Source organism: Canis lupus, chromosome 34 (assembly GCF_003254725.2).
Source record: "Canis lupus dingo isolate Sandy chromosome 34, ASM325472v2, whole genome shotgun sequence".
Lineage (NCBI taxonomy): Eukaryota > Metazoa > Chordata > Mammalia > Carnivora > Canidae > Canis > Canis lupus.
The window spans coordinates 17,264,887-17,272,898 of NC_064276.1; positions in this window are offsets into that span (position 1 = coordinate 17,264,887).

Consider the following 8,012-nt stretch of genomic DNA (forward strand, 5'->3'; position numbering starts at 1 on the left):
GTGATTATGGTGTAAAGAATTCTAGAGAAGTCATGGTTCCAAGATGTGCTGCTCTTCGTTTATGTTATAAAATCCCCAGTGGTAAATTTAACGTAATCTGAGAATAAGTAGTTGCTTATATATATATATATATATATATATATATATATATATATATATATTTTTTTTTTTTTTTTTTTTTTTTTTTGCATACTCTGGGTGAGACTTGTATTTGTGACCATTTTCCAGGAAGCACCATTACAACCTTTGAGAGAGTCATCGGAAGCCAGCACTCATGGCTGTAGTGTGGTTGATGGAGCTGGCACTAAATAAATGGTATTAGGGAATGGCAGAAACAGGAAGGTTTCTATTGTTTCAATATAAACAGGTTCCGAAGAGCCAAGGCTTGTGAGTAGTAACAACCTTGCTACCTTTTCCTCCCAGTAAGATTCATGAAGTTAGCCAGTAATGACAACTTTGACCATGAACCACATAAAGAGACAAGGCAGGTCCTGGGAAATAAAAACTCTTTGCCCAGGGTCTGCATACTGTAGGGGTGGTCCTGCCTTGGGCAGTACTTGAAAGACCATAGGCCCTGCCCCTCATCCTCGTGGCTCAGTCCATCTTGACCTTGAATATTCATTGCCTCCCCTGGGACCCAAGGCCTGCATGCTGTGCCTGTGTGCCTGCCTGGCCCCACACACCAGGTGAATTGGGGGCAAGAGACACACGATGGCAGAAAATACCTGGGGCGGAGGAGGAAAAATCACACGAGTCAGGAGGAAGAGATTGGTGAGAGAAGGCATACATCAGTATCTTTTGTTCTCAGTTAAATGCTAATGCTAAAACAGTATTGGTTACAACCTCATCACTTTCAGACCCCTTTCTCTGGGAAACTAATTGTTGAGTAGTCCTGAGCCCTGGGCTGGCTAGGCTTGGGGCTCAATGATGGTGTAGTGTGTGTGTCTTCACACCTGTGGTCTGCAGGCCTTGAGCTACTGTAGGGAATTTCCGGTTCACATTGCCAGCAACAAGAAGGCAGACTCTTTTTTTTTTTTTTTTGGTATTCTTTCCAGGGCATAAATTGCAGCTGGTGATAAAATATGTTCAATGTCCTTCACTATTAAATCACATTGGACCACACAAATGCTTGGCCTAAGTAATCCTATTAGACCTACACCAGGGGGACAGGTGATTAAGTGGACATACATCCACAGTATAAGCTGACAGGATCACTCAAAAGGCCCAGAGAATCGGCATCTATTTTCTCCTCTCCCTTGGTGATAACATGAGCAGGTAATCAAGATCAAGAGGAATTCCCTTTGGTAGACCTTGTTCAAAAAGGTCTATGCCTCCATCTATGTACCTTATTACCATACCAAAGAAACAATGCCATCATGACTGGCTCCAGCGGAACATTAGGACGCATGGTTATCTTACTAAGACTCTCTCAAAAAAGGCAACGAAGGCTGCTCATTCTGTCTTTCCTTTGTACCTGTCCCTCTTCCCAAAACAAAACATGCTGACATTCTAGTTTGGCCACATGGAACTGCCCATACTTGCCAAGAAATGGCCAACTTTCCTTTTTTTTTTTTTTTTTTTAAGATTTTATTTATTCATGAGAGATACAGAGAGAGGCAGAGAGAGAGGCAGAGACATAGGCAGAGGGAGAAGCAGGCTCCATACAAGGAGCCGATGCAGGACTTGATCCTGGGACTCTGGGATCAGGCCCTGAGCCGAAGGCAGACACCCAACCACTGAGCCACTCAGACGTCCCCCTACTTTCTTTTACATGAAGTTTTGCACAGTTTATTACTTGTGCCTGGAATGCTGACTCTGACTTTTCTACTCCTGTTGGATTGGCCTTCTGGCTATTTTCCAAACATGCCAATCATATTCTCACCTCAGAGCCTTTGCACTAGCTATTCCATCTGCCTGGAATGTTCTTCCCCTATGTCTCCACCTGACCTGGCCCTCATGTCATTCTCTTCACTCAGATCCTACCTCTTGGTCATCACTGTCAATGCCCTCTACCCAAAGACCACCAGGAACCCATCTGCAGTGGAGCAAGTTGGATTTATGGCTGGTTGCAGTGAAGGAGAACACATACCATGGGGAATGCGGTTTCTCAGTACGGGGATGTCCGAAAGGGCTCATAGGGTTTGGGCTTGTTTTTGTCTAGATTCATCATGGCCACAGAGTGGCCTTGTCTGATGTTCATGTTCTGTGAAATTGTTTATATTCAACAGGAGAACACCATAGCCTAGCTATGAGTGCCAGGCCAAGATGCCAGGGACTGCCTTTCTCTTCATCATCACGGAATCCTCGTGCACAGAACCGAAACTGGAGGAGGAGGAGGCAGGTGTTGAACAAAAGCATGTTGAATGAATTGGTGATGTTTGTCTTTGGCAAATTCTTATTCCACAGTGAGGTGCCAAGTCAGAAGCCCCTCTTCAGGGAAGCTGTGCCTGACTATCCCAGCAGGCCCTGATCTCTGTGCTCTTACTGCTCACCACAACTCTCTTTAAAGCAGTTAGCAAAGAGCCTTACAGAGAGAGAGAGTCTTTGAGTCAGTGTCCTCACCCTGCTGTGAATGCCTTGAGGGCAGGGATCACCTTCTTTCCTTTGGAGCCCCAGAGCCAAGCACAGGGCATGTGCCTAATAATTTACTGACGGACCTGCTGAACGCCCAGTTTGGCTGTGCTTGAATTGCACCTCTGTCAGGGGCTCCAGAATTCCTTGTGTATTCTCTGAGACTATCGTTGGCAGTCCCTGAGGGGAAAATAGTTAAACAGGAGGACACCGAGGCACCAGCAGTCAGGGGTATGTTTGTGAGTTTGTGGGTCTTAGGGACAGCTTTAGGCTAGTGGACTTTGGCCCTCATGTGGGGCCTCTGCCATGTGGACTCCATCTGGCCTGGCTCCTGCTCAAAAATTCCCCCCTTTCCTGCTACCCAAGACCCAGAGGAAGCAGACCCAAGCCCACAGGTCTCAGGAACAGGAGAAGAAGGGGCTATAAGAGCCCAGGCACCTCTGAAACAGGGGTCGCATATGAGGAGACAGAGAGTTATTTGATTATCTGGTTCTATTCTCACAGCCCATTAAAGTACATACAGTATCACCCTTCTTTTACAGATGAAGGAATAGAGACACAGAAAGGTTAAGCAAGTCACCTGGAGACACACAGCTAGTAAGTAGCAGAGGTGGGATTCAGAGTCAGGTCTATCTAATTCCCAAGCCCATGTTTTGGGCCACTGTGCAGACTGCATTCCCACAGTCCTCTGTGTGGCCTTGATGGGAGATTCTGGACATTTGAGTTAAGGAACTCATTCAAAGAGTTCTCTAGACCAAATATCTCCTAGAGTCAAGGTTCTGATACTCTAAAGGGTCAAGGAGGAAGTAGACACCTTCCCAAAACAGCTCTGAGTAGGATGGGCTATGTTCTGGCACAGCACGGGAGATAGCAGAGAGAATTCCACCCTGGGGCCTTAACTGAGATATTGGGGCTGCTTTTGCCATCTCCACAGGTCCCAGGCCCGCCTGGATAGGAAGTGGGTGGAAAACCTTAACTCCTGTGGGTGTTTCCCTGGCTGCAGACATTGCAGCTTCCTCTCATGGCCACCAGGGAAACATGTACCTTGGTTCCTCTTCAGTGGCCCACTGGTCCCAGGGCCACTCCCTGCAGTTATCTTCAGGCCCCATGTGCTCTGAGGAGAGAGAAGTAGATGCTGATGAGGCCTCATCTGCATCCTGTGGCCTCCCCTTTCAAAGAACGACTTCCAGAGTATGTGTGGTGGAGTGAGCATAGGAGTGACCTGGGAACACATGGACTCTGCTTCCTTTAACTTGAGGAAGAAATGTATTTTTTCAGAACTACTGTTTCAGACAGTATTCCTAGCAAAGTTCATGTATAAACCCTACTGAGTTTTTATAAAATGACCTCTCCTCTTACATTTAAAAGAAGGAAGCATGGGATTTCTCTATAAGTATGGCAATCATGCAGTTCAGTTCTCAATTTCTAGCTGAGATGGCATTGTGAGTTCATGGTGTGGCCTGCTTCCTCTGTTCTAAATACATAGCAATAATAAATAAAATAGAAAAAAAGATAAACAAAAGGACATACTTGGGCCCCAAACCAAGATGGATATCTCCAAATATCAGAGGCAGATCAGAAATGCAAAGTAGTGAGTGGGGTTTGAGGGCAAGGTGGACTTGGGGTCTAGAAGCAGCAATAGCTGCCAGAGGCATAGCTCCTAGTAATGAGCTCAAATGCTCCCTGCAAGATAGAGACCAGCCAGGTTCCTTGAAGCCACGGGTGGGGTAAGTCTCCCTCTGCTTGTGAAAAGAGGCAAGTTAAAAAAAAAAAAAAAGACCAGCTGTCCATGTATATCCTGGGGCTTGAAATGTGGGAAGCTAAGGCAGACTCTGGCCTAGGAACTGAGCCAAGCCACCCTCTGGCTACGTGCCTGGACTTGTGATCTCATACCACAACAGAGTGGGAGCTCTGAAATGCTATTACAGGACCTGGTTTTCAGTTGGGCCTGGGGTCCCAGCTCAGGACAAAGACAGAGAAAAATCTGAAGTAAAAACAAAATTAAAAAATTCTCCAACTCACTGAGGTTATAAACCAAAATATATGAAAAATACTTTTGGTAAGAAAAACGGTCAACAGAATCAACTTTTGGAATATGAATTCATTCTACATGGAATTGTTTTTGTGAAAGTCTCATAAAGAATTGAAAATAATGTTTAGGATGCTTGAAAAGGCAAATGAAGGCTCAACATCCTTTGGAAATTAATAAGACTTGAAGGAGGCAGATAGAAATGAAATGAGAACAAGTAGATATAAAAAGAACAAATTAGAATCTTGGAAATCAAAACTTTGATCACCAAAAAACAGGACAGACAGAATAAACTGTAGACTAGACACAAAGAGAGATTTAGTGAGTTAGAAAAGATTAGAGAATTAACTCTAATGCAGTACACAGAAATAAGGATTAAATATATATAGGAGCAGTTATGAAACATCAAGGAGAGCTTGCATGCAAGACAATGTATGTCCAATAGGAGTTTCAGAAGAAGAAAATGAAAGGAGCCACAGTGAAGCAGTATATGAGGAAGAAGTAGCAGAGAAATTCCCTTCGGGAAATTGCAGAACATCAAAGGCAAAGAGAAAAAGACCTTACAATAGACTAGAGAGAAAAGACAGATCACTTACAGAGGAACTCCTGGCCTCTGCCAAAACCAAGGCCAGAGATGTTGGAGTAGTAACTTCAAAGTGCCAACTGGACTTTTATACCCAGCTAACTTATAGTAAAGATGAAAGGCAAAAAGGAACATTCCATACATAAAAAGTACAGACTTTCATTGAAGGAATTACTATAGGATGTACTTCAAGAAGAAGAATAAACCCAGAAAGAAAAGAAAGAATATAAAAAACAATGGTAAGTACAGAAATTGATAAAAATATGTTGACAAATCTAAATGAGCATAGATTATAAGCAAAAAACAAAAAAAAATTCTCATTTTTATTAAAGATATACACATTTTTTAAGTCACTGAATTCTCTAAGTCTCTAAGGATGGCCCTCAGTGATCCTTGCCTCCTGGTAGTCATGCCCTTGTGTTGTACCTCTCACACTGAATAAGGCTGACCTGTGTGATCAATAGGATATCACAAAAACAGTGCTTATTACATATCACAGGTGTGTGACATCTGAGGTTAAATGATGAAAGGCATTGCCACTTCCACCTGGTTTCTTTAGGCTCATTTTCTCTGATGGAAGGCAATTGCCAAGAGGTAAGGGCACTCAAGCATCTCCAAGAAAAGGCCTGTATGGTGAGGACCTCTGAGGCCTCGTGCTAACAACCAGCACCAATTGCCAGGTATGTTAGTGGACCACTTCAGAAGGGAGTTCTCCTGCCTCTGTCAGGCTTTCAGATGATTACAGTCCTGGCAAACCTAGGAGAGGCTCTGGGCCAGAACCACCTCACTAACCTCTTGAATTTCTGACTCACAAAAACTAAATGAGATAAGAAATGCTTATTGTTATTTTAAGCTGATTTGTTTTGGGAGTTTTGTTGTAAAATGATAGATGATTAATACAGCTTATAAAAAAAACTGCAGCTCCTTGTCCCATCTTACCCCCACCCTAGTTCTCAACCACTAAAGGCAAACAGCTTTAACTCTTTAACTAGTATTTTGTTGTTGTTATTTGTTTTTTTTTAAGATTTTATTTATTTATTCATGAAAGACACAGAGAGAGGGGCAGAGACACAGGCAGAGGGAGAAGCAGGCCCCATGCAGGCAGCCTGACGTGGGACTCGATCCCGGGACACCAGGATCACACCCTGGGCTGAAGGCAGGTGCTAAACCACTGAGCCACCCAGGGATTCCCTGTCGTTATTTGTCTCTGTATTTCTATATACCTTATTTATATTTTTCCATTTTATTTATTTTTTAATGAAATAAAAAGAGACTTTATTTATTTGTTTGTTTGTTTATTGCGAGAGTGGGGAAAGGGTGGGAAGGAAAGAGAGAACTCAAGCAGGCTCCGTGCTGAGCATGAAGCCTGATAACAGGGTTCAATTTCATGATCCTGAGATCACTACCGAAGTCAAAACCAAGAGCCAAAACTCAATGGATTGAGCCACTCAAGCACCTCTATTTTTTAAACTTTATTTTGTTTTATTTTAAAATATTTTATTTATTTATTTGAGAGAGAGAGCGTGAGCACAAATTAGGGGTTAGGAGCAGAGGGAGAGGGAGAAACAGACTCTCCACTGAGTAAGGAGCCCAATGCAGGCTTGATCCCAGGACCCTGAGATCATGAGTTGAGCTGAAGGTAGACGTTTAACTGAGTCACTCAGGTGCCCCTATTTTTTCATTTTAGATATTGATTTCCTATTATGGAAGATGATATTATTTTTCTCTCTCCCATATCCCCCACCCTTTCCCTTTCAAAGTAATTCCTTCATACTTTCTAGTTATTCAGTGCTAATATTGTTATTACCATATCAATACTATTTGCAAACCTTATATTGTGTTATGATTACATTTCTTGTACAACTTTTTGTTTTCTCTGGTGATAATAATGGTCTATCTTTTCGTTTGTTTAGATTTCATGAGTGACTCATTTCCTCTCAATATGCCTGAACATGTCAGGTAATGTATGAACTTCCTCTTTTTCTTGGGGAACATCTCCTAGAACTGTCTGTTCTCCTGTTTCTGGGTTGGCTGCACACTAGGTCGGCTGTACAGCTGTCTTCCTGGAACATGCATCCTCTATCTCCCTGGGGAATCCCTTAGCCTACATCCTGTATTTTGTGTCTTCCTGTTTGTTGGTTTAGTCCCTCATTTTGATGGAGTATATTCTCCAGTGGCTTTCTGAGCAAGGGTGCATAAGACCTAGGTACATTTTTTGAGAGCTTTCATCTCCAAAAGGTCTAGTCCATTGTTGACAATGGACAATGACACTTGAATGACAGTTAAGCTGTAAATATAATTTTCTGGGTCAGAAATAATTTTCTTCAAATTTGAAGGCACTGCTCCATTATCTTTTAGCTTCTGGTGTTACAGCTACGAAATCCATTGCTATTCTGATTCCAGATTTTCTATGTAGGATATTTTTTTTCCCTCCTGAAAAAATTCTAGGTTCTTTCTTTTATTCCTACTGTTTTTATATTAATGGTTATAAGCTTTGGTGGGGTCTTTTTGAAATTAATTGTCCTCAGGACATGGAGACTCTAGAAAGCTATGTTCTCAGAAGTTTTATTTGAATTATTTCCTTGATATTTTTCTCTCTACATTTTCTCTTTGAAATTTCTTATTATTTGGGTGTTGGATCTTCTGGACTGATTATTTAATCATCTTATTTTTCTCTTATTTATTTATTTATTTATTTTTAAGATTTTATTTATTTATTCATGAGAGACAGAGAGAGAGAGGCAGAGACACAGGCAGAGGGAGAAGCAGACTCCCTGCAGGGAGCCGGATGTGGGACTCCATCCCAAGACGCTGGGACCACGACCTGAG